We start from the raw sequence: 26,755 nt of genomic DNA on the forward strand, positions 1-26,755 counted from the left end.
GCATATCCATTCCCCGTTGACACAAAATCTTGTGATTTCATATGTGCACTACATTTCACCATGGCAATCTTTTCAGGCATTTGGATAGTTTACAACTACACCATTTCTCACTGGTGATCCAGAAGAGGTCATGAAACATCTCTGTGACCAAAACTGGCAAAAGTCATGGACTATTCCAAATCCATACTGGCTATCCATCTAGATGGTAACTTTAAGCTGAGTAGAAACATGGCACGCTCTAGGAAGGGCTACCAGTTTCACCACTTGTGCAGAATATACTCCTTGAAGCCAGGACTCATTAAGTATATCAGAAATTGTGCATACAGCAGATCCTGCTCTCACTGTTCCTGCATTGTCCCTTAGACAAGAACCATCAACAAAGATAATTTGGTAATTTTCTTCCAATCAGGTGTCTCTAATATCAGGTCTCGATTTTGTGCCCAAATCAGTTACTTCAAGACAATCATGCTCAATGTCGTCCAAGTTCTCAATTTCAACATTTTCATTCGGAAGTAAGGTTGCCGGGTTACACACTACACCTTTTCAATGGCACATTTGGTGACCCTCAAATACTCTTCTCATAATGAGTCAATCTGGCACCTGTTAAGTACTGGGTTTTGGTTCGTGTAAGTAAAACTTTGATAGGTTGACGGGCCATTATCGTTAAAGGATGTCCCATCACACAGTGTGAGGCTCTGTCCAACCGCTGCAACTGCACTCTAACAGCCTGATAAAAGTTGCTGCGACTGGGTCCAAAGTAGTTGAAAATATGCTACTGGGCGGTTTACACCTCCATGGACCTGCGTCAAGACAGACAAAGAACATGCTCATGACAAAACACTGTGAAGGATTTAGTGTAGTCAGGCATTCCTAAAGCCAGAGCTTTACACAAACTCTTTCTAAATTCAGAAAATGCTTTCATGCAAGCCTGATCTAACACTAGGGGATCAGTGACTTCTTTATGAGTCAGCTTCTGCAATGTTTTGGAAATGACTGAAAAATTTGGAATCCATTGGCGACAGTAGCCTACCATTCCTAGAAACATCCTGACATCTCTTTGTGTGGCTGGGGGACTCATCTGCAGTATGGCTGTGACCCTTTCTCTGGACCCAAGTATTTCACTTCTATCTGACAGTATTGTAATTTAAGTGTGGACACATTATGACCATTTTTTCCCAAATGGTTCAGTAGGGCAATCGTGTCGTACACGCACTCTTTCTTTGTTTTGGATGCAATCAGCAAATCGTCAATGTACTGTACCAATGTTGATTGGAAAGGCAATTCCATTGGCTCCAGATTCTTTTTCAAGAATTGATGGTGAACCATTCAGCATTCACATGGAGTCTGAAACAGAATCACAGCTGGATTTGGCACCCTGGGGCAACATTTGATCAAAATGTCATTTATTTTTCTCAGGTCCTGGACAATTCGAACTTTCCCACAGGGCTTTTTCAATCCCATTATCGGGGAATTACATGGGCCGCTCAACACTTCTTTCAAGACCCCTTGGGTTACAAACTCTGCAATTACATGAGCAGCTTCTATAAGGATATCCTGTGGCATGCGGTACTGGGGAATCTGGGGAAAAATAGCATTTGGCTATACAGCAACTTTAAGTGGCTCAACTCCTTTTATCAGGCCAATCTCTTTACCTGTCAAACCCCACACTCTTTCTTTAACCTTTCTGTGTAAATCAGGAGGAAGTTCTTTTATTGTGAATACTGGAAAGAAATTAATCAGGGGGTACTCCTCATTTATTGTCTTACCCTATGTCTCTGGAGCTGGGTCATCCTCATCATCAATATTCGCCTGTATCTTGATTCCGTCATTTGAACAAGTAATTGAGCACCTGGTTTTACACAACAAGTCTCTCCCTAGTCGGGATCCCGGACTTGAGTCACAGACTATGAATTTGCGCAATTCTTTAAAGTTACCAATTTTAACCCGGATTGGTTCTGTGATTGGATTGGTCAGATACTGATTCGCTACTCCTACAATCTGGACTGTCTTTCCTGAAAGAGGCAAGTTCGGAAGCTCTGCAGCTCTCACTGTAGAGCATGTAGCTCCTGTGTCAACCAAGAATGAAACCTTATGACCCATTACCTTTCCATTCACATATGGGCCTTTCTAATCTACTTCTAACAAAGCTGCAAGCACACATTCCTCTTCATCCGAACTCTTGCTCACCCAATCATCGTTTATTCCATTATCACTGTGTAACGGGAACTGGTGTACCGTGTTATTACTCTTGTTAAGCTTCTGATCTGTGGCCTGTTGAGGAAGTATCACCTGCTGATGTTCCATTTGCTGTCTAGGTACCATTTGAACCTGCTGTTGCATTGGCTGCAACTTTGGCATTTGTACGTGTGGCATTTACACCTGCGGCATGGGTTGAAAATTTTGCATTTGATTCACATTATTATGAACATTTGGATTATGACCTCTCATTCTCGGTCCTAATATGTTTTGGAAGGAGTTGATGTCACCTGTTTGCTGAAGAACACCTTCCTGTGCCATCATCGGGATGTTTTGCTTCAAATGTCCGACCGCTCTGCAAGCGTGACAAGGCAACAATCTCTTCATTCCCTGCACATTATTCTGAACCACTACAGTAACCAAGTTGGGACTATGATTTCTATTACCAATTCCTCCACAACCTCTACCTCTCATCTGATTTTGAAACACCATATTTTCCTGTTGCTGCTGCTGTGGAAAATTTCCCTGCATCCCTATTTGTGCCGTTTTAATCTGCATCACCATCGCCTTTTCTTTCACCTTTCTCTGCTTTAACTCGTTCTCGCCACTACAGTACTTTGCATACTGCAACACCTCATCAATCGACTTTGCTTGCCAGCAAATCTAATGACTCTTAATCATCTGGTTAATTTCAGGTCTCAAAGCTTCCACACATCTAAACACAAAATGAATCATATCTTTTGGCTTGATAGTTTCTGTACCACTGTAATGCTTGAATGCGTGCAACAATCTCTCATAGGACGCATGTATTGACTCTTTTGCTTCCTGAGCAGTCCTGCCTGTTCTCTGCTAGTCAATGTTTTTGGGTGAAATTCTCGTTTTCAAAAATGAGATCACTTTGTAATAATGTTTCATTACCTCAGGAGACGGTGCACCCGTATTCGGATCTCTCTCTGGTTCTTTTGTCGGCCAATCTATGCTCCTCTTACATTCCATACACAAATCAGCTGGAACTATTCTTTCTAATAGAGTGTTCAAGTCCTCCTACAGGCATTTTGCAAGTTTCACAAACCTGTCTGCTGGTCCCATTCTACTGGTTTCTCTCTCAACCTGGGATAATCATTTGTAAAGGACAGAATGTCACTTTTGCTCCAAGGGACATGAACAAAATTCTCTCCTGGGATCTCTTTCATCTGTTAAGTTTTGACTGGATCCTTGCCCTGCTGCACATTTGCAGTTAGTTCTGCAGAATCCCTTTTCCATTTATCTCTTTTCTTCACCCATCTGCCTTCCCATTTGTCTAATGCTACCCATGCCTGGACACTTTAGAGTATCTCCCAAGATGTGCCTTCATTCCTGCAGATCTCGTGTTCAAAATATTTTGTGTCAAAATCTAACCTGTAACTCCTTTTCAAATGTTTAGTTTTCTTTATTTTTATGCGTATTTCTCTGCCAAGTCTGCTAGCCAATGATGCACATTGCTCAATTCCCTCGTAATTGTTTGGCACAGATATCTCAACTCCGCTTCAGTGTAAGACTCTAGTCTGTTCACACCCATAGTCCCTTCAATGAGCTCACCTGCTTCCATTTCTAGCCTCGTATAGTTTACGTACTCCTCTCCCATAGGAGCACTCCACGGGGTATTGAGCTTTTCTAACCATTCAGTCAATTGCTGGACAGTCAAACTTTGCAGCGAAATGTTGTTGGTCTGGGCATGTGGCATTGGTTGCACAACTTCATTTGGGGACTGCGGTGTCAGTAATTTCTGGCTCGGACTAACGTTCAACCCTATTACAGTATCCAGAGGAACTCCAAATTAACTAAGGTCTAGCAATGACCTTGTTCCGTCAAAGGTCTGTCCCACAGGAGAGACTACTTGGGTATTCTCACTGAGTCCTCCCCTCATTGAATTCTGACTCAGGACTCCCTGTCCGCCTGCTCTGTTATTCTCCTGTGCAAACAGAGGTACGATTGGGCCAATGGTAACAGGTACAGATACAGCATCCGGGCTTGGTCCAGCATTCAGTTTCTGTGGGAGTGTAATTCCCGCATTCTGGTTCATCCGTACAGACATATCCGACTGTGTCCCTGTTATTGGAGTGTACTTTGGCATTTCTTGTGACTGCACTCGAGGCAGTAAAAGTGGGGTTGGCTCTGTTTGAACCAGTGTCGGTTTCGGGAAAACCTGTTCTGTAGGCACTATTAAGTTTGTGGCAGTTTCCACTATAGGTACATCAGGGTAAATTCTCTGGACACTTGGCTGTGGCACCTGATTTTGTGCTATTGGAGTAATAGGTGCATTAAGATTGCTCTGCATTGGGCTCGGTGTCATGCTAGGATTAATCTGCACTGGACTCATTGTCACATTAACCTGTGTCGGAGCTGAAGGATTTACACTGGTGCACGGACCACTCTCTTGTGCTGCATATGGTGGGGTACGATTTCTCAATAACTACAAAATAAACTCATCATCGTCTGACTCTTTCTCAAATGTCAAAGATCTCCTAGCCTCCCCTGATCTCCGCTCCCCACTCTCGGAAGGGCTTCTGTTTGTCTTTCTCGTGGCTGTGACAGTCTTCATCAATAGGACATCAGTTCAGTCAGCAAGACGTCAGGATTCAGCCTTAGAGTTCAGAAAAAGTCTCTTCAAGCAGTTTGGAAAGAATAATCACTAAACGCTCAAGAAGAATGGGACAAATGGCCTCTCTCCTCCCAGTGCAGTCCAGCTAAGTTAGATTTCCTAAAACTACTTCCCACATCCTTATTGGTGAAAGAATCACATGTTTGCATTTAGTCCAACAAAAATAAACCCCTAAATCTACAAGTATCACTAATACATGGTTCACATGTCGATGATTGGCTCCTCTTTTCCTGTTCCCATTGTTCGGCTCATCAGGTATCAATATTGTTGCAGCTTATACTCCAGTCAGTGCATCTATTGTCTTCTCTTGGGAAGGTCAGTCTTACACATACTACCTTAAACAATGTATCCCTAGCTAGTACAACATCTTCTAGTAACCAGTTCCCATGAGAAAGAATTTCAGCTACGAGTACTTGGTCAGTACAGTGGAAAATCACAATTTAATTCTATAAGCAGCTATTTTGTAAGTCGCCTAAGAAATGTAGCTTGACATGAGGACGTGCAACTAGGGCCAAGACCTCTCTGAGTTAAGGCCTGTGATTAATAAAACTAACACATAACCTTTAATATGGCATATTACTACTTTAATCAAACAAAGCTCAACATTTTACATTAATAAGCTATTAATAAATACACTTTGTGAACACTGGCAGCCACTCAGGTGGGCACAACTTCAAATGCGTGCATTAATTCTCTCTAAGTTAATTCATTTTCTATGCAAATTCAGCATTCAGAATACATGAATATTCAATAGTAAACTTTGCGGTAACACTTCTATGTATAACAATGTTTCATCCCTATTCAGTTGACATTTTATTCTGCTAAAACTATGTTCAGTGTGTTTTAAAGTGATCTGATGCTCAACATGTGGTATAGTTCGTGCTATAGCAAAAAATGCTCTAAATAAAAGGGAAAGATTTATTCCTATTCAGATGGGCATGTCCAGCGGAATGGGTTGCTCTCTGACATTTCCACCATTTTCAGGATAAACGTACCTGAATGTTCACTTATATTTATGACCTCACACTATGGGCTAATATCTAGCTGTCATTGGATTTAGTTCCCCATGCGAGTGGTAGCAGCTATCTGAAGTACATCTAGAAGTCTAGAAAAAAATATTAGCATGCTATAATACAAAGGTTGAAGGGGGAGTGATCTGTGGAGCGCGACATGCCCATACTTAGTTTAATTTAGCAAAGACACTGCCCCTACTTTTTGTTAAAAGACAACCACCCCCCCGAATGGTTAATTCCAATAGCTGAGACGCTTCAGGTGAAGTGGAAGAGAGGGAGCCTCCTATGCTGTGAAGCTGTGGCAGGGACAGACAGCTAAACAAGAAACACTCCTTCTTGCCAGTGCGCCTGCAGCCTGAAAGAAAATGAAAATGTGTGCAAGTGGTTAATCTGCCAGTCTAAAGGTTGCTTGGAAGCCGGAAACAATTTTAATTGACAGAGTCAATTGAAGCTTCATGATGAACAAGATTTAGGGCCTGACGTCTGACGGTCTTCAGTCCACCAGACTCGCGGTGGTGGTGGGACCACCGCACTCCTGGTGGTCAAACTGCCAAATTACGACCCTCGTGGTCAGACTGCTAGGGGACCACTGCCGCCACCAGGAACCTGACAGGTATGCAGCGGGCAAAGTCGTGCTCAGCCACGGCGGTGTTTAAAGCAACACTGGAGTGGTGATCACGACTTTACTTCCTGCCAGCCATTTCATGGCGGGGACCCCGCCATGAGAAGACTGACAGAAAACTAGTGCTGTGGGCCACAGGGGGGCCCCTGCACTGCCCACGACCATGTCGTGGGCAGTGCAGGGGCCCCTCTGCCTAGAACTCTCGGAATGCACACTGTCTGCTACAGCAGACAGTGTGCATTCCGAGGGTGCTCGGAGCACCCCATGTGCGATGACATTAACAATGCTGCCACACGGGTTCCACTGGGCTGACCGACGGAAACCTCAGATTTCTGAGGTTTCCGCAGGTCAGCCCAGTGGAAACCTTGTAATAGTGCCGGACGCCATCTCCGCAGCAGTCTCCTCTCCACGGGTCTGGCGATCTGGTTTTCTGACCGCCAGACTTGTAATGAGGCCCTTAATCTTTTTAGAGGTGTTGTAGGGGTATTACCAGCTGAGCTGTGGAGTGCGTGCTTCTAATGGACAGTTATAATAATGTATTAGGTACAATCTGCTTATTATTAAAATTATATTTTGGAAGCAGTTTAAAAAAAATCTTTTCGCACATTTTATGGCAGCCTTTCTTATGCTGAGTGTAACAGTACAATTCCCTTTGATTCGTTTAACTTGCATTTATTTTTCATTTAAGGTGTGCATTATTTTATATGCAGTTACCTGAAGATGAAAGACCAATAAACTAGTCTCTGAATATTTTGTTCTGTTTAGCCATGCCTTTGACCCCGCCCCCAATGCAGGATCACAGTTCCCATACTTTTTCTTGCTACACCTTGGCTGCTTGTAGTAGAACAGAAGTGTCTATTACCAGATTGACCTAGTAGAAAACATTCTCCCTTTAGGATCACAAGAAAGTTTGGATATTCTCTTTAGAATTATCTTAAAGCTGCACCATTGTAACAGTCTCTGTGCAGCTACACCTCAAATGCTATTTATAACTGTATTAGTTAACTCGCAGATTAACCTATCACCAACTATTATCTTGAACGTGTTGGAAGATATATGTGTTTCAACTAACTTCTCCCTTAAAAAACTGTTCACATGGCTCGAAACCATTAGATCTCCAGCAGATGCACTAAATCCTAGTTGTCCAACATAGGCCCAGGAGGGCCAGATCGATGCTAGATTTATGTAGTAAGCATATACTCTGTAAACTAGTTCCACTTAGTTTCATTGTATGTAGCTTTATTCTGTGTTGATATCCTGAAAATCTGGCATTGATCCTGACGTTGTAAACCTTTACTGGACAACCTTGTACTAGAGCATCCCAGAGCTCAAAATTGGTGCTATATAAATTGTCAAAAATAAAACATTGTAAATCCTTCAGACCTAATAAGCAGTGATGTAATATTATTTGTAAACACTGACTGGTTAATCTAGAGGAAATAAGTTGTTTTGATGAGATCTATCCATTTGATGTTGATTGATGAGCACACTAAGCAATAGATATGCCTCATGACTAGTGAGAGAGTGTGTGTGAGAATGTTCACAAGTGTATGTGTGTGCTTGTGTGTGTGTGTACGCCCTTGTGTGTGAAAGGGATGATGTTACTTGTTGGAAATGGACAAAATTGAAGAAGTCAAACAACAGCCATTGATTTGGAAAAGTGCTCTTGAGATGAGATGATAAGTTCTTTCACTGACATCAAAGCCTTTTTGCACAATCACATTTAGGGCCGAGAAGCAATAAGGGGCAAGTAGTGAAGGGTCATCATTTGTACTTCTTAATTCACAATTTATGCACCTGTTTGACTGCTTTATGAAGATGCTTCGATTGTTTTAAAATTATTTACGATACCATGACTATACAACAACTGATCAGAAAGGGACAATGTGACATATATTGTCATGGGCATCCAAAATCCAGTGATAAAGTTATGACCTGTAACAAATATATTAAGGCAAATAAACTGTTTATCCTCGTCAAAAACTTTCAGCCAAGGGTTTTGATAAATCTGTATTCAGAGTTTAGACCAGTTACCTTAAAATGCAAAAAACTACCTCTCTATTTGACTTCAGCTGTGATTAAGCACATGATGTGATAACACATGAGATACTCAACATTTCTCTCATTCTGATACAGCATTAATAAACAAATACAAAAAGATTTCTTTGCAAAAAAACCCTCATTTATATTGCATCTCTCATTCTACTTTTCTGACGTTGTTTTCTGTGTTAGAGAAAACAGCTCTTAGTTTCATTAGTCTAGTGGATGGTGTTGGGATGGGAATATATCCCTGTACAGTAAATGATGTGTACTCTCGTGCCCCGAGTGACCCAATTACAAGTGGATCTGATATCTGACTTTATTTCACCCTCTGCACACACAAAATCCTGCTCGTGTATTGAAGGCATCGGCCTTAATTTAACCTTTAGGTAGAGAGCCTGGCTCTGAGGTATGGAGAGGTGCCATTAGTAAACCCTTGGCTGAGCACAAGACTGCCGTTTTTGTCCTTAGACATGTACATTGAGTGGAGTTGGCAGCGTAACATGCTTTTAGTGGTCAGTAACTCAACAGGCCTTTTTTCCCTGTTCAAGCATATGAGCGTGATGCCTGCTGGAGTAAAGTTCCATTCACGTGGTCATTACCCTGCACAAATAACCTGTCTGAGCTGCAGAGGAATACAACCTATGAAAATAAACCAGGCAAAACCGGTTTCTAAACTCAGACAGTGGATCCTTGTCCCTTACCTTGAATTACAGTATAAAAGTGGGGCCCAAACTCCCCCAATTTGTGCCCGTTTCAGCTGTTTCACTGCCTGGAAAGAGCCACTGTGTTTCAGGACAGGTGTTACTGGTAGCAAGTCTCCCAAAGATGAGGGGACATCGCCTGGTTTCTGCAAGCCTTGCTTGTAAAAGCTTCGATTCTGTCAGCGACCCTGGGAGCTGCCTGCCTGCTAAGAGGTGAGAGGAGAGAGCCTTGTTCTGGTGGAGTCTTCTTGCCAGTGAAGGAAAACCAAGCTACTGAACCCGGTGTGAGGGCCAGGCGAGACCGAACTGAGGAAACATGGAATAGTGCTGAGAAGCCCATGAGGTAACCTGGGTCCCGAGTCTCCCTGCCTGACTGACAAGTCAGATTCAACTGAGGAGAGGTTGTGTCCTACTTGCAGTGTCGGCTTTAAACAAAGACTGCCCGATTCAGATACCACAGCGGAGAAAGACACCGACATTTTGTGCTGACTCAACATTTGTTGCACTTCAGCGTTTACACCAGCGCCCCGCACTGGCCGGACTTGAGAGGGGCATCTAGTAATGTGCTGGAGCACTGCAGGCTTTACGGAGACTATTCCAGCAGCTGCTTCAGATTCTAAAGGAATATCTAGTAAAGACTAAAAACATTTCTAGCTATTGCGTCAAGAATTTTCAATTCTATTAAGGACACGGAGGCGAGGATTATGCTTTCTCTTTCTTTACTGACTCAAACAGCAGCCAATCAAATACAAGTAACAGAAAAAACTACACATCCCAAGATGCCTAACATCCTATCACATGGTCCAATCACTATCCATGTCCTCTGCTATAAGTCCTTTGACCTTTGATGCCACTTCCTCTTTCTTTGGTCAGAACAGATAAGATCAACTTGAAAACGAAACTTCTTACGCCTTCTCGAACTCCGGCGACATTAACATCTTCTCTTCCAGGATAACCTTCTCCTGGACAACTCAACACCGTTAATCAGTCGAGGCAGAACATTGTAATCAAACTTATCCATGATGATAAGAATTTCAGGAATTTTTCTGATCAGAACCCGTAAAAATAAAACAGGCAGGTATAAATTGAAAATGTCTCAATAAACTGATGTTTCTATAATAGACAATCAAATGGGAGGGAGAAATAACAATAATCATAAATATTCACAATAATTGGCATTCAATATTCATTATATTTTAAAGGGAGGGATAATCCTCGCCTCCGTGTCCTTAATAGAATCGAAAATTCTTGACGCAATAGCTAGAATTTTTTTATTCAATGTCAGGACCGGAGGCTCTGATTATGCTAGTTTAAAGCTGTTCCATTACTACAGTAGCTACGTCCCATACTGGTTTGTGATAAAACTTACGAAAAGTGTTTTCTGAAGACCAATCTGCTGCCTTCATAATGTCTTCTATCCTGGAACCCAAGGCAAAAGATTTGGAAGCTATAGCTCCTCTAACAGAATGAGCCCCAAATATAGAAGTATTAATACCTGCTTCACTCATCAACCATGTCAACCATCTGGCCAAAGTGGCTGAGGTCACTGGTTTAAAAGGTTTTTGCAAAGAAATTAATAATTGACCTTTAACATCTTGTCGAAATTCTTCTGTAACCACTTCATAGTCCTTTAAACATTGGACTACACACAATTTCGAATTTTCAGTGTATATTGGGTAGGATACTGACCTGTAATTTGTTTTAGTCCTTCTTGTCACTGAAAAATTGACCCCTTCTGGAGAAAAAACTCTACCAGCTAAATCCAAAGCTCTGACGTCTGAAACCCTCTTGCAAGAGATAAGACATAAAAGCATGGTCAGCTTAGCAGAAAGCTGTTTGCGAGATAAATACCTGTTGGTAGGCCAAGAATCCCAATTTTTTTTAATAATGTTAACATCCCATAATACAGAATATTGAGCTTGAGGAGGTTTGGAAAGATGTATACCCCTCAAAAGCTTGCAAAGTAATGGGTGTTCTATAATGGGTTTACCCTCAAGATGAGAGTGCCCTGCTGAGATAGCTGATCTAAAGTTATTAATTGTCCAATCAGCCAAACCAGAACTAGCTAGCTCTGCTAAAAAGTTAATAATCATACTAATATGTGCTTCCACTGGATTGGCACCCCTTCCATCACACCAACTAGACCATCTGCGCCAAGCTGAGTCGTATCTTTTATAGGTACTATCGGCCCAGGCCTGCTTAATGTATTCTGAAGCTTGCTTCGAAACGTCTGGGGTACTCCATCTAGACCTGAAATTAACCAGGCTAGCAGAGTCAACTTCTCTGACAAGACCAGTGGATGTTGAAGGCCTTCCGTGCTCAACAGAAGATTCAGACAAGGCGGAATCAGAAGAGGAGAGGCACAAGCTAAATGAAGAGCTATAGGGAACCAAGGCTGTGCTCTCCAAAAGGGGGTGACTAGAACAATTTCCGTCTTCTGTCTCCTCACCTGAGACAAAACCCTGGCAATCATCAGGAATGGAGGAAAGGCATAACTCCGAAACTGGGACCAATCCTGAAGAAAGGCATCGTCTTTAGCGCACAAGGGTCTGGACACCAACTGTAAAATTTTGGAATTTGGCAATTGAGCCGCGAGGCAAAGAGATCCACTTCGCAACTGCCCCACTCCCTGATTATCTGGGAAAAAATCAGAGGGTCCAATTTCCAGTCGCTGGAATCCGACAGGTATCTGGAGTTCCAGTCTGCTATGATGTTCTGGTCCCCAGGAAGGTATTCCGCTATGACCACTAGACGTTGAGTTAGGCAATAATGCCAGAAATCCTTGGCAATCTCTGCCAGAATTCTGGACTTCGTGCCTCCTAGTTTGTTGACATACCTTATTGCTGAGACCGTGTCCATCCGTAAGAGTATGCAACAATCTGTTTTCTGAGGGGAGAGGCTCTTTATGGCAAAAGATCCAGTTAGAAGTTCCAGGCAATTGATATGTAGAGTTTGCTCCCATTCTGTCCATCTGCCCTGTCACTAGGGAGTTGCAGCGTGCTCCCCAACCCCATCTGCTGGCATCGGATTCTATCACCACTTCTGGATGGGACCCGAAAATTGCCCTGCCGTTCCAAGCCTCCATATGATGGAGCCACCACTGAATCTCTGATCGTAATTCGTCAGTCAAGGGGATTTGTTCCAAGTAACTCAGACCCTGTTGTAGATGTCTGATCTTGAGTCTTTGTAGTGCCCGGTAATGTAGGGGTGCAGGGAAGATCGCCTGAATAGATGAAGCTAGTAAGCCCACTACTCTGGCAATATTCCTCAATGAGACGGTCTGGCTGGATAGAACCGATCTCAATTCCCTCTTGATGTTGCGGATCTTCTGAGAGGGAAGGATGAGTTGACATAATATGGAGTTTATCTGGAACCCCAGGAACTCTATCACCTGAGAGGGTTTCAATAATGACTTCTGCACATTGATAAGGAAACCTAAATCTTGCAGAAGATTGATGGTCCAATCCAAATGAGATAGGAGGACTTGAGGGGATTGAGCCATCAGCAGAATGCCGTCCAGATATATAGTCAATCTGACTCACTTGGCTCTGAGCCATTCCATCACAGGTCTCAGAAGCTTCGTGAAGCACCAAGGGGCTGACGACAGACCGAATGGAAGGGCCATAAACTCCAAATACTGTCCCTTCCACTGGAATTGCAGAAATCTCCTGTGAGGAGGAAAAATTGGAATCGACAGGTATACATCCTTTAGATCCAGTCGAACCATCCAATCCCCTTCTAAAAGGATATCTCTTAACATGTGGATGCCTTCCATCTTGAAGTGTCTGTATTGGATCCAATGATTGAAATCCTTCAGGTTCAAGACTAAGCGGTGACCTCCTCCTTTCTTGTCTACTACGAAAATAGGACTGATGAAACCGTAAGGGTGAGGGGAGGCAAACTGGACGGCTCCTTTGTCTAAAAGAGCTTGCACTTCTTTGTCTACAAAAATTTGATTTGCTAGGGAAAAACACATTTGTAATGGAGGGTAGAGCTGTTTGGGAGTACTGATAAACTCCAGGCGAAATCCTGTTTGGAGAATCCAAGGATCTCCGGATATCCGTTTCCAATTTGCCAAGCATAATGCTACTCTGCCCCCAAGTTTGACCTGAGAAAAATTAATAATGCTCACCTGTGAAACTTGAGTCCTGTATGGCTCCTTGCTGCCCTCTGCGTTGGCCTCTACGGAAACGGGGACGTCCTCCCCTAGGGCGCGTTGGGTAGAAGGTGGGGTATTGATCTCCGTACCAGCGACCTCTGCCTCTCGGGTAGTAGTTCTGGGGACTGTTGTATGTTCCACGGCCGGGCATACGTCCCCCGTAACGACCGGCCCTGAGAAAAAGGCCTCGTTTAAAGACCTTCTTGAGGGACATTTGAGCCTTGTCAAGCGAAGAAAAGGTGGAGCAGAACTTGGACAAGTCTTTGATAAAAGAAGAACCAAAAAGCAGTCCTTCAGCCGAAGGGCCTGCTTCCGAAGTCGCAAGGTCTGACAACTTAGGGTCAATGCGCATTAACACGGATTTTCTGCGCTCTGCAGAAATAGCACAATTAGATTTTCCAAGCAGGCAAATGGATCTTTGTGCCCAACATATAAGGACATCAGTGTCCACCGGGGATCCAGATTCCTTAGCAACATATGCCATCTCAAGAATCTTGGTCAAGGGTCCTGGAAGGTCCAACAACTTGTCTTGGCAATTACGCCAGGAGCGATCCAAACCTTTTTTTTGGGGTCCTTAGAAATTTTTTGCATAAAGGTGACCATTGTGGGGTCTATTTCTGGGGTCTCAGAAAGCTTGCCCTCTAGGTCATGTCTAGGACATTCTGCTTTTAAGCGTGATCTGACTTCCTTATCAAAGCTTTTCCGTAAATTAGATTGGACATATTGAGCCACTTCGGGTGGAAGAACCCAATTAGACGCTCTGGGGTGTATGATTTCCGTGGGATCGAAGTCTGGAACCTGACAGGGAGGAGGCGCTTTTTTCACTTTTTTACTAGGCCTAGGAGCGTCGAAATCATCTGAGTCATCAGAGGAGGAATTTTTATCAGAGGACGAGGAAGGAAGGAAGACTTCCTTTTTTGAACTGTAATTATGTTCGCCACTATGTTTCTTATGTAGTTTTTCGAAGGCGTCTGCGTGAAGGCTACTAACCTCGGCTCTAGAGTCTAAGTTTTTTGCTTTGTCCTTCACTTTTTTGGACTCGGGAGGAGGTTGATGTTCTTGCGTCCAGCCCTGTGAGCGAGCATAGTCAAATAATTGCCCTGGAAAGGGACCCAAAGCTCTCACCAGGGCATCATTTACTGATTGTTGAACCCTGGTATCAAGGGCTTCTACTATATCAACCTCTAGTTGATTGCTCAATTTATCTGTATAATATTCTGCTCCTCGATCATCCCACTGAGCCATGGCCAGAGTGTTCAGGTAAAATACCTTTAAGGGTTAATGATAAACGAGTAGGTAATTTGTAATCAAGGAAGGGGGAGTGCAAAAACCCCAATTCAGGCAAGAGAAACTATGAGCCCTTATTAAAATGTGGAGGGAGCTGCCTGAAAGCCTAATTATATTTTACAACCCAGGCAGTCACTCTGCTGGGCGTCAGGGAGCACTGAAATAGCAAAAAGGGCACTTGAACGCCCTCGCCGCACCCATCACGAGCCGATCGATTCCAAAATCAGAAAGGAATCGGCTCGCCGAGACGTGCGCGCGCACGCGCGCACGCGCGCGAGTAGAAATAAAAAGGAGACTGCAAGAGCAGCTCTGCTCCCGCTCCACTTTGTTACAGGCCACAGAAATTTGTCGAAAAGCCAAGAAAACAGAGCGCACGAGCACTCAAAACAGTATATAGGAAGCACGCTGAATCGCGACGCTATAAAACGACTAAATAACAGTTTAAACAATTAAATAAACATGTAAATGCACAAGAGAATCAAATCATGTACTTATCTGCTGCGAAGCAGCAAAGAAAGAGAAAGTGACATCAAAGGTCAAAGGACTTATAGCAGAGGACATGGATAGTGATTGGACCATGTGATAGGATGTTAGGCATCTTGGGATGTGTAGTTTTTTTTGTTACTTGTATTTGATTGGCTGCTGTTTGAGTCAGTAAAGAAAGAGAAAGCATAATCGGAGCCTCCGGTCCTGACATAGAAATGCAGTACTGCAACACAGAGAGGAACATCTAGTGTAACGGCTTGTGTGCTGCAGCTTTATGAATGTCTAGCTAGCCATATATATATTTTTTTTTATGAAAACATAATACTATTTGTATGTGTATATGCGTGTATGTGTATGTATATATATATATATATATATGTATATATATATATATATATATATATAGGGGCACACACATACGCCCACACATATAAATAACAACAATCTTAGTCCATTGGTTTGTTCAACTGTCAATCAGAGTATGCAACACAGCACACAGTCTGTGGCAGTGGATCAGGTCTGTTCAGCCATTGGTTTTCTTCACTATAAGCACCTACACTTTGCTGGTACACATTTAAACACCCACCTAAAAAGTAGTCCACCAGAGTTAGATTTTTAGAGGCACTAAGCATTTGTCATTGACTTCTGGTTTCTAAGTATAATAGTGTATCACCCTAGGCACCTATAACATATGAGGCATTTACGTTGTCTAAGGTCTGAAACTTATCACTTAGTGGCAATAACTAGATTTCCTTGAGCTCCCATTAGAGACAAAGCTTTCTTAGTCACAGCAGCTAAGCACTGGAAACCCTTATCACCTTTATTACATTCTAAACCTTACATATGGAAATTTAGGAACTCATTGAAAACCTACTTCTGACTGTCCACTGACTGGCGAATCTGTGCCTCTGTTATGACTTTCTCCATTTAAGGTATTTGGCACCATAGTACCCAGGAGTGAGTGTCTGTGCTTTATAAATAATAAAAATAAATAAATACATTTATTGAAAACTGCAATATTAATTGCAGCCAGTTGCTTCTGACACAAGATGGACATATAGCAAGACATAAGAAAGACACTGTGTGAAATAATTATTTGTAATATAACATTTTATTCACATATTTCTAAAGACATCATCTTACCTGAATAATAGGCTAGACAACATAGCGAGTGCATATTGACTTTCACATTGATGAACAACAATAGTATAAGGAATTCAACACAATACCAGGGTAGAAAAGATAAATGGTACATATGTACATGATGTATGTCACCGTATTTTGAAAATGTTGCAGCCCGACGGCCCATATCTTACTATGCCATCACGGGGAACTCCTAACTTTATGAATAACAAATTCAGTCAAAGAGCACATGCTAATTCCCTTTGGCTATTCCTGAAGAAGAGTTTCTGTGGTGGGCCTCCAATATTTGGTAATGTCCTGTCTCATCAGTAGGAACCGAGATCAACTTGGGAGCATCGCTTCCTCGTATGCCCCTCTTCCTGTATAATACATATAATTGCCAATTTCTGATAGAGGGTAACATGCCAGACCAGCATACTCAATGGTACCCAGGTTATCGTAAGCCAGTATACCTAGATAATCGCACTTCCCCATGTAACATGGAAGAAAACCTCTGACTGCCAACCCACATCTCAGGCCCTTCTCACCATCCTCCGAAGGTGTTCTGGTGAATAAAAACCCTGTGGAGTTACTTAATTAGGCACAGTTTGGTCGAAATGACCACCTCACAGGAGGCCACTGCAACTTCCTTCCAATCATCATCATCATCATCATTATCTAATGGGCTGAGTATCTGTAACGTATCTGTTGTATTAATAACGAGTGTGCGATTTAGCTTTGAGATCCTTTTAACTTCCAATTTGCTTATGACTAGTTTAGCTCCATGGTGCTGAACTCTTGAAGAGGGTTCAGACCATGTTGATGAGCCTCAAGGGCATGACTCAACTGGAGTTACTTAAAGAATTGCCACTTCTGTAGATAAAATTCGTCACTTAAGTTGAAAAAATAATTTGCTATGGTTCCCTGCCCAAACATCTCCAATTTTAGAGATATTTCAGGGCTAAGTGTATCACGTGGCTTGCTATGGGTGCAACATTTGGGGGTTTGGGTCATTTTCTCAACTACGGGTCATTGAAACCTCTTTCCTGAAAGGTCTTCTCGGAGTTCCGAAGAGCACACCTTCTGAGGTGGTTCATGAGGAAGCTTGGTTGGGGTATATTTTTGACTTAGTTGGGCGATGCCCCTTGCTTCTTTGGCTGTCAGTTTGGTTAAAGGAGGACTTGAACCTTAACAGACGTATAAATAGGGACTGTCTAACTTTGTATTTGATGTTGTATGTCCCATGGCTCTCATATATTGAACGAACCTTAACCTCTGTGGGCCCCCTTGAACTCTTTTCTGAACTGAAGCACATTGTGAGGGGGACATTTCTTGGATAAAACAGACTTTTCTTGCCAGAGCAGCAGCCGAGCAAGAGTCTTTGACATTTCATAACCTCTGTGCCATCCATCGTAGGTTATTAACCTATTTTAAATTTCATCTACTTTACCAACTGCTATTGCCTAAAGCAGTGATACTCAAAGTAGGGCCCGGGGCCGCTTGCGGCCCTCCTGACCTTTACATGTGGCCCCCAGGTCAAGAGCAGCACTGGGCTGCTGTTTTCTTCACCGTTAAATAAATAGACAATCCTGTATTTAAAGCTTAATTGAAGTTCATGAAAGGTCGTAACTAGCTTATCCTGCACAGCCTAACTTTAAGAAACACCTTTATTTTTAAAGTCGTCTTGCAGCAAAAGTGTAAAAATATAAGGTATTTTAAAAGTTCTAATAGTGTAGTTCATTAACACGAAGAACCGTTTCCCCCAATACATCACCTTATACCAGTGCACTGAGAAGTATTTTTTTAAGCAATAGTTTTCAAACATGAATTTACATTCATTCTCTCTCCCCCCCACAACCTGAAAATAATGCAAGTCAGTTGTTAAGTACACATTTTGGGCTGGGATCCTATAATAGTATAGTAATAAAACATTACTTTATTAAATCAGACACAGGAGAAGTTTTTGTACAATGCACACACAGAAGTCTTGTATTTCAATTATTTCAATGTCCTTTTATATATGATAACGAAGAATAAGGAGGGATAGTGAAATTAAACAATTGCCTAGTATCACACAATATAGGGAACCTGGGAATAATCCCAGGTTTTCTGGTTTCTCATTAAGCAATCCAGCCAATGGATGTATATGCTTCGCCTCCCCTACCTACACCCACCTTACAGGCACCGCCTCCCCCTTTCCTGGGTTTAAGCCCCCACCCCCCAACCGCCACTCTTCTATTATCAATGCGGCCCTCGGTCACATCTCAGTCAAAACCTTTTGGCCCCTGGGAAAATGTTTGTGAGTACCCGTGGTCTAAAGGATCAGACCTACAGGCTTGTTCTTGCGCTGATCTTTCTATTGCTGACACCTTTAATATTGTAATGATTTACCTTAGACTTAATAGTCTTCATCACAAGTATATCAGGACGCTTTTTTGCCTTTGAATTTTAGCCAAGTGAGACCAGCCTATTCGTTTCTGCAGTTGTTAAAGTCTCCTACTATTTGCTGTTTTATAACTTTTATCTGGGATCCTGCATGTGCGTAGAACTCTTATATTGTGTTCACAGTTGGTACTCATGTGCTTTTCAAGATTCTTTTTAGACTTTTTCTTGGTTATATGTGTTTTTAACTTGCCTCTTGCTTGTTGTATCGACTGGGTTTTAGATCTTTTTATACTTATCTGTTAGTATATTCCTTATTGTGCAAACTTTTAATGATTTTCATGAAAAATCTGATAAAGTTGTAATGACTGGCATATGAACATAGTTGCATTGTTTGAAATGAAGTAGGTGGACAATGTTAATAAGCCAGTTTTCCCATCCACAGAGGCATCTCCTAAGTGGATATGTGGTTATAGGCCATCCAACAGAGATTCCTGTGTCATCGGTGCAATACTACTTTAGTAAGGAAATAAAGAGGTGGGCACTAGGCCACCATACCCACCATACAGAATAAACAGCAGACTGATTCCCAATGGCTCTTGAACTAATCAAAATGCTGGATTGTCTTGGTGTCCAAATAGTTGTTGTTTATATTATTAACCTGGGATGCCCGGTAGTGGGATTTCAGACTGGTGAGCCCCCATCAAACATGGACCAAACAAAGGCCACTCATGGAATTTTACCAGCCTAGACGAATGTACAAGAGTATTTCTAAATTTTCTAGACCTTACCAAAATGTAAGTGATGCCAGAATAATTCACATAATTTTGAGGATTTTGCGTTATGCTTGTTATTTCCAAATTCCTGATATTATATCATTACGCCACTTCACATATTTATGCACCCATCATGGTAAAAATGTACTGTGAGTGCACCATTTGTTGTAAAAGTTTACTGCAAACACAGCTCTTTCCTCTCTCTCCTCCCCTGTGTCCTCTTCATGCCATTATACCCTGCTCCCCAGCGCACCCCACTTTCAGCTCCTCATCCTGCTCCCTGTGTTGAGCATAATTATATATATATATATATATATATATATATATATATATATATATATATATTCACATCCATTTTCATACTTTGCACAGTTATTAATTAATTAATTAATTAATGTAAATTTTAGCTTATCTTTCTACCTTATCAGTCTGCCAAGTAAAAACAGTAAATAAAATATGGCGACTCATGCTCACGTAAAAAGCACCAACGAATAAACATTGTCCAAGCCGAGACCTATTGTCTTTGTCAATGATTGTTAACGTTTGCCTCCATTAATCCTGGACACCATTGTTTCTCAACATGCCAACATTATTCTCACAGTAATTAGGGGAATTTTTATAAACTTTCGGTCTCTCCCTCTTATAGATAATAAAACCCCATTACTTCAGTGACCAGTTGGACATTTACAAGGATAATGAGATTAATACCTAAGGATTAAACATGACAAAAATGTAATATCAGTAAAACAGACACTCTAATATTTTCTCCCCACACATGATCAAATTGCATAATTTATTTAGGTGATGTGCATAACGGTGACTTTATTACTCATGGCACATTCAAGATAAACTTTATACTACCAGATAAAGAATCATTTTTTGTTGATTTTCATTTCATTTGTTTTTATTGTTGTAACCATTCTACGCCATATTTCAGAAATCCTGATAGTAAAAGTATAGGTAAAGAACTTTGGAATTGTAAAATGAAGAAATATATCTTAGTAAGATTAGTGGTCCTTGTGAAGGACTTTGGCCACCCTCCAGGTCATGAGTTTAAATACTAGCAGGAATGATTAGGGCCTCATTAGGAGTTTGCCAGTCCTAGGACCACCAAAGATGCGGTAGCAGTTGGATTGCCACACTCCTGGCAATCCCGCTGCCAGATTATGATCCTGACAGTCGGAGCGCCGCCAACGCCGGGATCACGGATCCAGACAGGTTGCGGAGGTAGAAGTCGTGGTCAGCCACGGTGGTGCCCATGGCAATGCCACTGTGCTGATCATGACTTCAATTTCCACCAGCCTTGTCATGGCTGGGACCTCGCCATGAAAAGGCTGGTGGAAAACCAGTGCTGGGGGCACCAAGGGGCGGTGCAGGGGCCTGCACTGCCCACGACATGGCCGTGGCCAGCACCCTTAGAATGTGCACTGTCTGGTATGCAGACAGTGCATATTCTGAGGATGCTGGAGTGCGACGGCATTGACCACACATCCCTAAAGGATCCGAGGCCAATGCCGCCACATTGTTTCCAACCAGGCTGACCGTTTCCCCCGGTCAGCCCAATAGAACCTTTGTAATATGACAGTGATGTGGATGGTGACTTGACCGCGGCCTCATCCCCGTGGCTTTGACGGTCCGACGGTCGGACCACCAAAGTCAGAATCAGGCCCTTATTCTTTCATCCTTCTGAGGTCAATACGTTTAATACCAATATATTGGGGAGTAGTAGCACTTATATATAATGTCAAATTTATTTGCACACCCTCTTACCTTATATACCTCTTTTTCCAGCACTTTGCAGTATTCCATTCCTGTCTTCCACTCTCTGTGTGTTTGGGGGAGTGCCCGATCCCCATTTTTGTGTGATATCTTGCTTCGCTACTATACATCCCAGATTAACCAGGTGTTTTGGATATCGTGTGTGATCTGTGTTCTTCCACACTCCCAGCAGTGCCATTTTTGGTTTCAAGTCCAGCGTGTTGCCTGTGACTTCTTCCAGAGATCTTCCCACTTTGTCCCAGAATGGACGGATACAGGGCAGGTCCACAGTGTATGCAGGAAAGTGTCCTCCATGCCTCAGCCTCTAAGGCAATGTGTGTCCACTGTTTTGCCTATCCTACGGACCAGGGTGTGTGTATAGTACACTCTGTGGAGAACTTTAAGTTGGATCAGTCGGAAGCTAGCTTTAATGGCCACCCCAGCAGGGTGTGCCAGTACTTCTTGCCAGTCCTCCTCATCCAATTCTCCCAGTTCCTGTTCCCATTTGGCCTGTAAGGGCAGAAGAGAAGTTTGTGTGTTCCTCATGAGGGTGCCGTACGTCAGCAAGATAAGTTTCTCGCTTACTTTCCCATTAAGGAGTATAGTTTCTAGAGGGGATTCTTCCTGTGTTTCAGTCTCTGGTGATATGCAAACCTTAAGTGCATGATAGGGTGTAGTGTAGCGCAACCGCTGTGTTTCTGGGCCACTCCATTTATGCCTTACCCATCTGCCAAACTGGATAGCCCTATGGCATTCCAACCTGAGAAGCCCTTTAGTGTCACAACTGGCTTTAGCCTGGAGCCCTCCCACAGTGCCGTTTTGGGGGTGAGTCTACATTTCCAGCCCATTTCCGACATTAGTCTCTGCCAAATCGTACTACTATTTACCAACATAGAGTGTATGCATATATCTATTTTCCCCAAGCGCCATCCTATCCTGTCTAAACGCCGAGTCATCCCATTCCGCATGTGCCCATTCGTTTACCACACTAACGTGTGCCGCATCATAGTATATTTTACTGTGCGGCAGGGCTATACCTCCCTCGTATTTGGATCTTTGTAGAACTTTCAGGGTGATCCTGGGTGGTTCCCCTGCCCAGAGGAGGATGCGAAGCAGGGATTCCACCCTACCAAAAAAATGGTCGGGTATCTGATATTTGCTATTTTGTAGGATATATAAAAGACGAAGTAGCGCCACCATCTTAAACATTGCAGCTTTACTTAATAGCGAGAGCGGGAGTGTCTGCCAGTGTCCCACCTCCTCTTCTAATATTTTTGTTTGGGGTTCGACATTAGCTTTGTAAAACATGGCTGGGTCTCGTGTGATCCACAAGTACTTAAACTGCAGCTTCTCCACCCTCAATGGGAGTCTTGGGTCACAGTGCCGTGTCCCCATTCCCAGCGGGAACAGCAGCGATTTATCCTAGTTTATAGCAAAGCCCCAAATATTCTAAAGATTGCTTCCAGTCTGGCTGTGGATTGGGGCACGTTAGACAGATATAACAAGATATAACCTGCATATAAGGAGATATGTTCCTCCTTGTCCCCTCTACCAGGCCATCCCCACACCAGCAAGTCCACTTGCACCCAACCCGCTAGTGCCTCAATGGCAAGCGGGAATAACATCCGGGGGAGTGGGCACCCCAGCCTCGTGCGTCTACGAATATGGATTTACCTCGACGAATGTCCATTGACTTTAATTCTAGCTATGGGGCAGTCATATAAGAGTTTGACCTACCAAATATATTTGGGACCGAAGCCCATTTTGGCCAATATCCCATAGAGGTATGGCCATTCTACCAAGTTGAAGGCCTTGTTTGTGCCTAATGATGCAATCACTATTCCAATTGGTGAGTCTACAATCATAGCCAAATTATTATATAGTCTACGTAAATTCAGTTTGGTCTATCTTCCCGTTATGAATCCTGTTTGATCCGGGTGTACCATAGCGTGTATTACCTTCCTTAGTCTGTTGGCCAACACTTTGGCCAGTATCTTAATGTCGACGTTTAGCAACAATATGGGTCTGTAAGAGTCCCATTTGTCCAGGGGCTTGCCTGTTTTTACAATCAATGTAATTGTTGCATTATGCATGCCCTCCAATAACTGCCATTCCTGAAGCACCTGTTGATATGCCGTGGGAAGCGTGGCTGCCACTTTGTGTCATGATGTCTTGCATAACTCAAGTGGGAGTCCATTTGGGCCTGGGGCCTTCCCTGACTGCAACTGTCTCAACGTGGAGGCTATCTCCTCCACCGTTATATCTGACTCCAAATCCATTACTTTCTGTCTTTCCAGCCTCCTCACAGGACAGTCTTTTATGAAACCCAACACCTCTAGGTGGATGACCCCCAATTGGGATCCATAAAACGACTCCAGGTAGTCTAAAAATGCCCCTGCAATGCCTCTGCAATGCTTCTGCTATCTTTCACTAAGTCTCATGCTGCCGTCTTCACCTCCTTAATTGTCATATGTTCTCTTAGTTTGCTGCCCAGCCATTCCAATAATTTCACCGTCTTATTTGCCCCTTCATAAATAAGTTTTTGCTTTGCTAGATATGATGTCTTCACCTCTTTTCTTACTACCAACTGGTATTCTGCTTGCTTAAGATCCACAGCATCTTGCTGTGAGGGGAGTGGATTGTGGGAGTAGTCCCTTTCTTCACATTTTAGCTCCTTCTCTAAGACAGTCAGTCTTTCTCGCCTTTGCAGTCTATTCTCTATTTCCCTGGTTTTGGTGGCACCTCGTATCGTTGTATTATATGCCTCCCACACTATCATTGGGCCATCCAGTGAGTGCTGATTGTCTCCAAAATAATGTTTGGTTTCTGTATCGAGACGTTTGACCTGTTTGTCAGCGAGGCTCCAGGTTTCAATCCTCCATTGCCCTTTGGATTTCCGAGTCTTGGTGTTGACAACCACCACCATCGAAGAATGATCGCTAATGCCTCTTGCCTGGTATTTCACTGATCTAAATCTAGAGTGTGTTTCTTCTGTAGAGATTAAGTAATCTATCCTAGAGTGCATGTTATGTGCCCCTGAATAATAAGAGTATCCTATATCCCGTAGATAGCCTCAATGCCTGGGTGAAATGAGCTACTTTCTCTGGAAGAGTCCCCCTCCACTTTCTCACTGCCCCGGTCCATGATAGTATTCATCACCAAATTAAAGTCTCCCCCCAACAAGACCAGATCAGGGCTGGCTTCGGCCAGCACACCACCCAGCTTCCTCAGTGTCCCCAGCTGTAACCCAGAGGGGCATACACTTTAACCAATAATATCTTCTTCCCTTCCATTTCACCCAGAATTTCTATGTAGCAGCTGGTTGCATCTTCCCATGTGTGTGATATATGAAATGGGAGTAATTTCCTAATCAGAATCATGACCCCGCGTGAGGCCGATGTATACTGTGTGGAGCGAGCCAGTGTGAATCTACTGTGTCCCATGCTTAGGTGCTGTCTGTCCATTAAGTGAGTCTCTTGTAAATATACTATATCCGATTTGACACTGTTTAGAGCCCGCTGGACTAACCCCTTCTTTTCTCTAATTCCCAGATCACTGACATTCCATGATGTCAGTAGTAAGGAATTTGTTTGTGTCATGGCAGATAATTACAATCTTCCATCTGTGATGATGAGCCTACCTGTCTGAGCATCCCTGTGTGCTGGTGTGTATCGGGTGAAGTTTAGTGTCATAACGTACTCCCTGTCCCCCCAGCCATCACACCTCCCTACCTCACTGTGCTGTGATTTTAGAACTAACCATCTCCCCAATTCACGGCATATATACATCCCAATACAACTTTAACAATTAATTCAGCTAGGCTTTCGTCGCTGGGGGATGACTGTCTGCCATGTGCATCAAGCAATCCACTTTAGCTCTGAGCCTCCTACAGTATCTCTACCTTTTGATGAGAGCAATAACATTGTCTCCCCTCCCAAACCCCTGGGTTCCTAATATATCTGCCCTGACCCTGCTTTTTGTAAGGGGGTCTCATCCCAGTTGATCCTCTGTCATGGGTGTTACCACTGGTCTGTCCTCCTCCTCCAGTTCAGTCACCATGTGCTCTAGGTCGCTGTCTCGATCCATCGTTTCCAGGATTTTCCATTTGTTGGTGCTGAGGATGCTGTAGAGTTTATGCAGCTCTTGAACAGCCTGCAGCTGTGCCGCTTTCATCTCTGCCTTTGTAGGGGAGGATACCGTATTCTTCCCCCGTCCGCCTCTGTCCCCGTTCCTTTTGAGGCACTGTTCTCCATTCCGTTCCGCTTCCCGTTGCAGCCTTCACGCCTCTCCCCAGTCCCTGGTCGTGAAGCCAATTCCAGGCGTCTTGTGTGTCTGTAAAAAGTGGATCTTCCCTTTGTGTTCGACTCTCAATTTGGCTGGAAATAGTAGGGAGTATTTAAGGCCCGCTTGTCGCAGTCTTTTCTTAACTGGTATGAATGCACCATGTACCATGCACTAGGTACGTATAATCCGGATATATGTGTACATTGTGACCCCCCTATGGGCCAAGGGCCATTTTTCCTAGCTGCTTGCAGGATTACATCTCTGTCCCGAACGTTCATCAGCAATGCTATTATTGGGTGGGGGGTCCTCCCGATCACGAGGGGGTACGTTGAGATCCTGTGTGCACACTCCACAGAGAAGAAGCAGGAGGGTTTACCTTGTAGAACCGTCCTTTCTAACCGTTCCTCCACGAACCGCTCAATACTTGGTCCCTCTGCCTTCTTCGGCACTCCAACCAGTCTTGAGTTATGGTGCCGGGACCTGCCCTCCGTGTCTTCGATCTTGCCCGCTAGTTGTTGTAGTTCTTTGTCCATAGCTGCACATTTCTTGGTAAGATCTGCCACTTGTAGCGTGACATTGCTGATTTAGTCTTCAGAGTCTTTAACTCTATCTGATAATTTCTGCTGGTTGTCTCTCAGGAGCCACACCTCATTCAACATTGCCGCTATTTGGCTTTCCAGAGACAGTTTGGTTTCCTTGATTGTTTGTAGAATGGTGGCTGTGTGCTCCGCCAGTTGCGTACTTTCCTCTGCTCAACTAAGTTTGTCCAGGTCTGGGTCCGTCGCTCCTCCATTCAGGTGGGACCTTCTGTAGCCCCAATTGCGTACCATTTTATAGTCCTTACGCCCCAATATGCTTCCTCCTGCTGTTTCAGGTTGCACGCCTTTCGTACCTCTCGGAGTGGGGTTTGTGAGGTCTCTTCTCTCTGGTTGTAGACTAGTGATCAGAGTGTTACTCGTTTTGCCTTTAAAATGGAGAGACTTTGTTCTGCGCTCTTTCAGGGTAGTAATAATGAAGTATGGGCAGTCGCCTCCTGGCTGTTGAAGGGAGGGAGGAAGCGGTTGTTCCCAGTGCTGCTTCCGCGCTCCCCCCACGGCACCAGCTCCAGTTAATGCAGTTTCAGCAGGTGCCTCATGTTAGAAATTGGGTTTTTGGTTGGCAGTCAGGTTACCCCCTGTCCAAGCAAAAGCCCTCACTCTAGTCAGGGTAAGTCACACACAATCCAAGATTATCCTGTGCCCACCCTCTGGTAGCTTGGCACGAGCAGTCAGGCTTAACTTAGAAG

At 43.4% G+C, this 26,755-nt stretch overlaps 1 protein-coding gene across 2 annotated transcripts in view; it reads left to right on the top strand.

Annotated features, from left to right (window-relative positions):
• GHR (growth hormone receptor) overlaps positions 1 to 26,755 on the top strand; it is an 820,074-nt gene that overhangs the window by 41,652 nt on the left and 751,667 nt on the right. The window lies entirely within an intron of this gene.

This window comes from Pleurodeles waltl, chromosome 1_1, assembly GCF_031143425.1.
Source record: "Pleurodeles waltl isolate 20211129_DDA chromosome 1_1, aPleWal1.hap1.20221129, whole genome shotgun sequence".
In the NCBI taxonomy this organism is placed as follows: Eukaryota; Metazoa; Chordata; class Amphibia; order Caudata; family Salamandridae; genus Pleurodeles; species Pleurodeles waltl.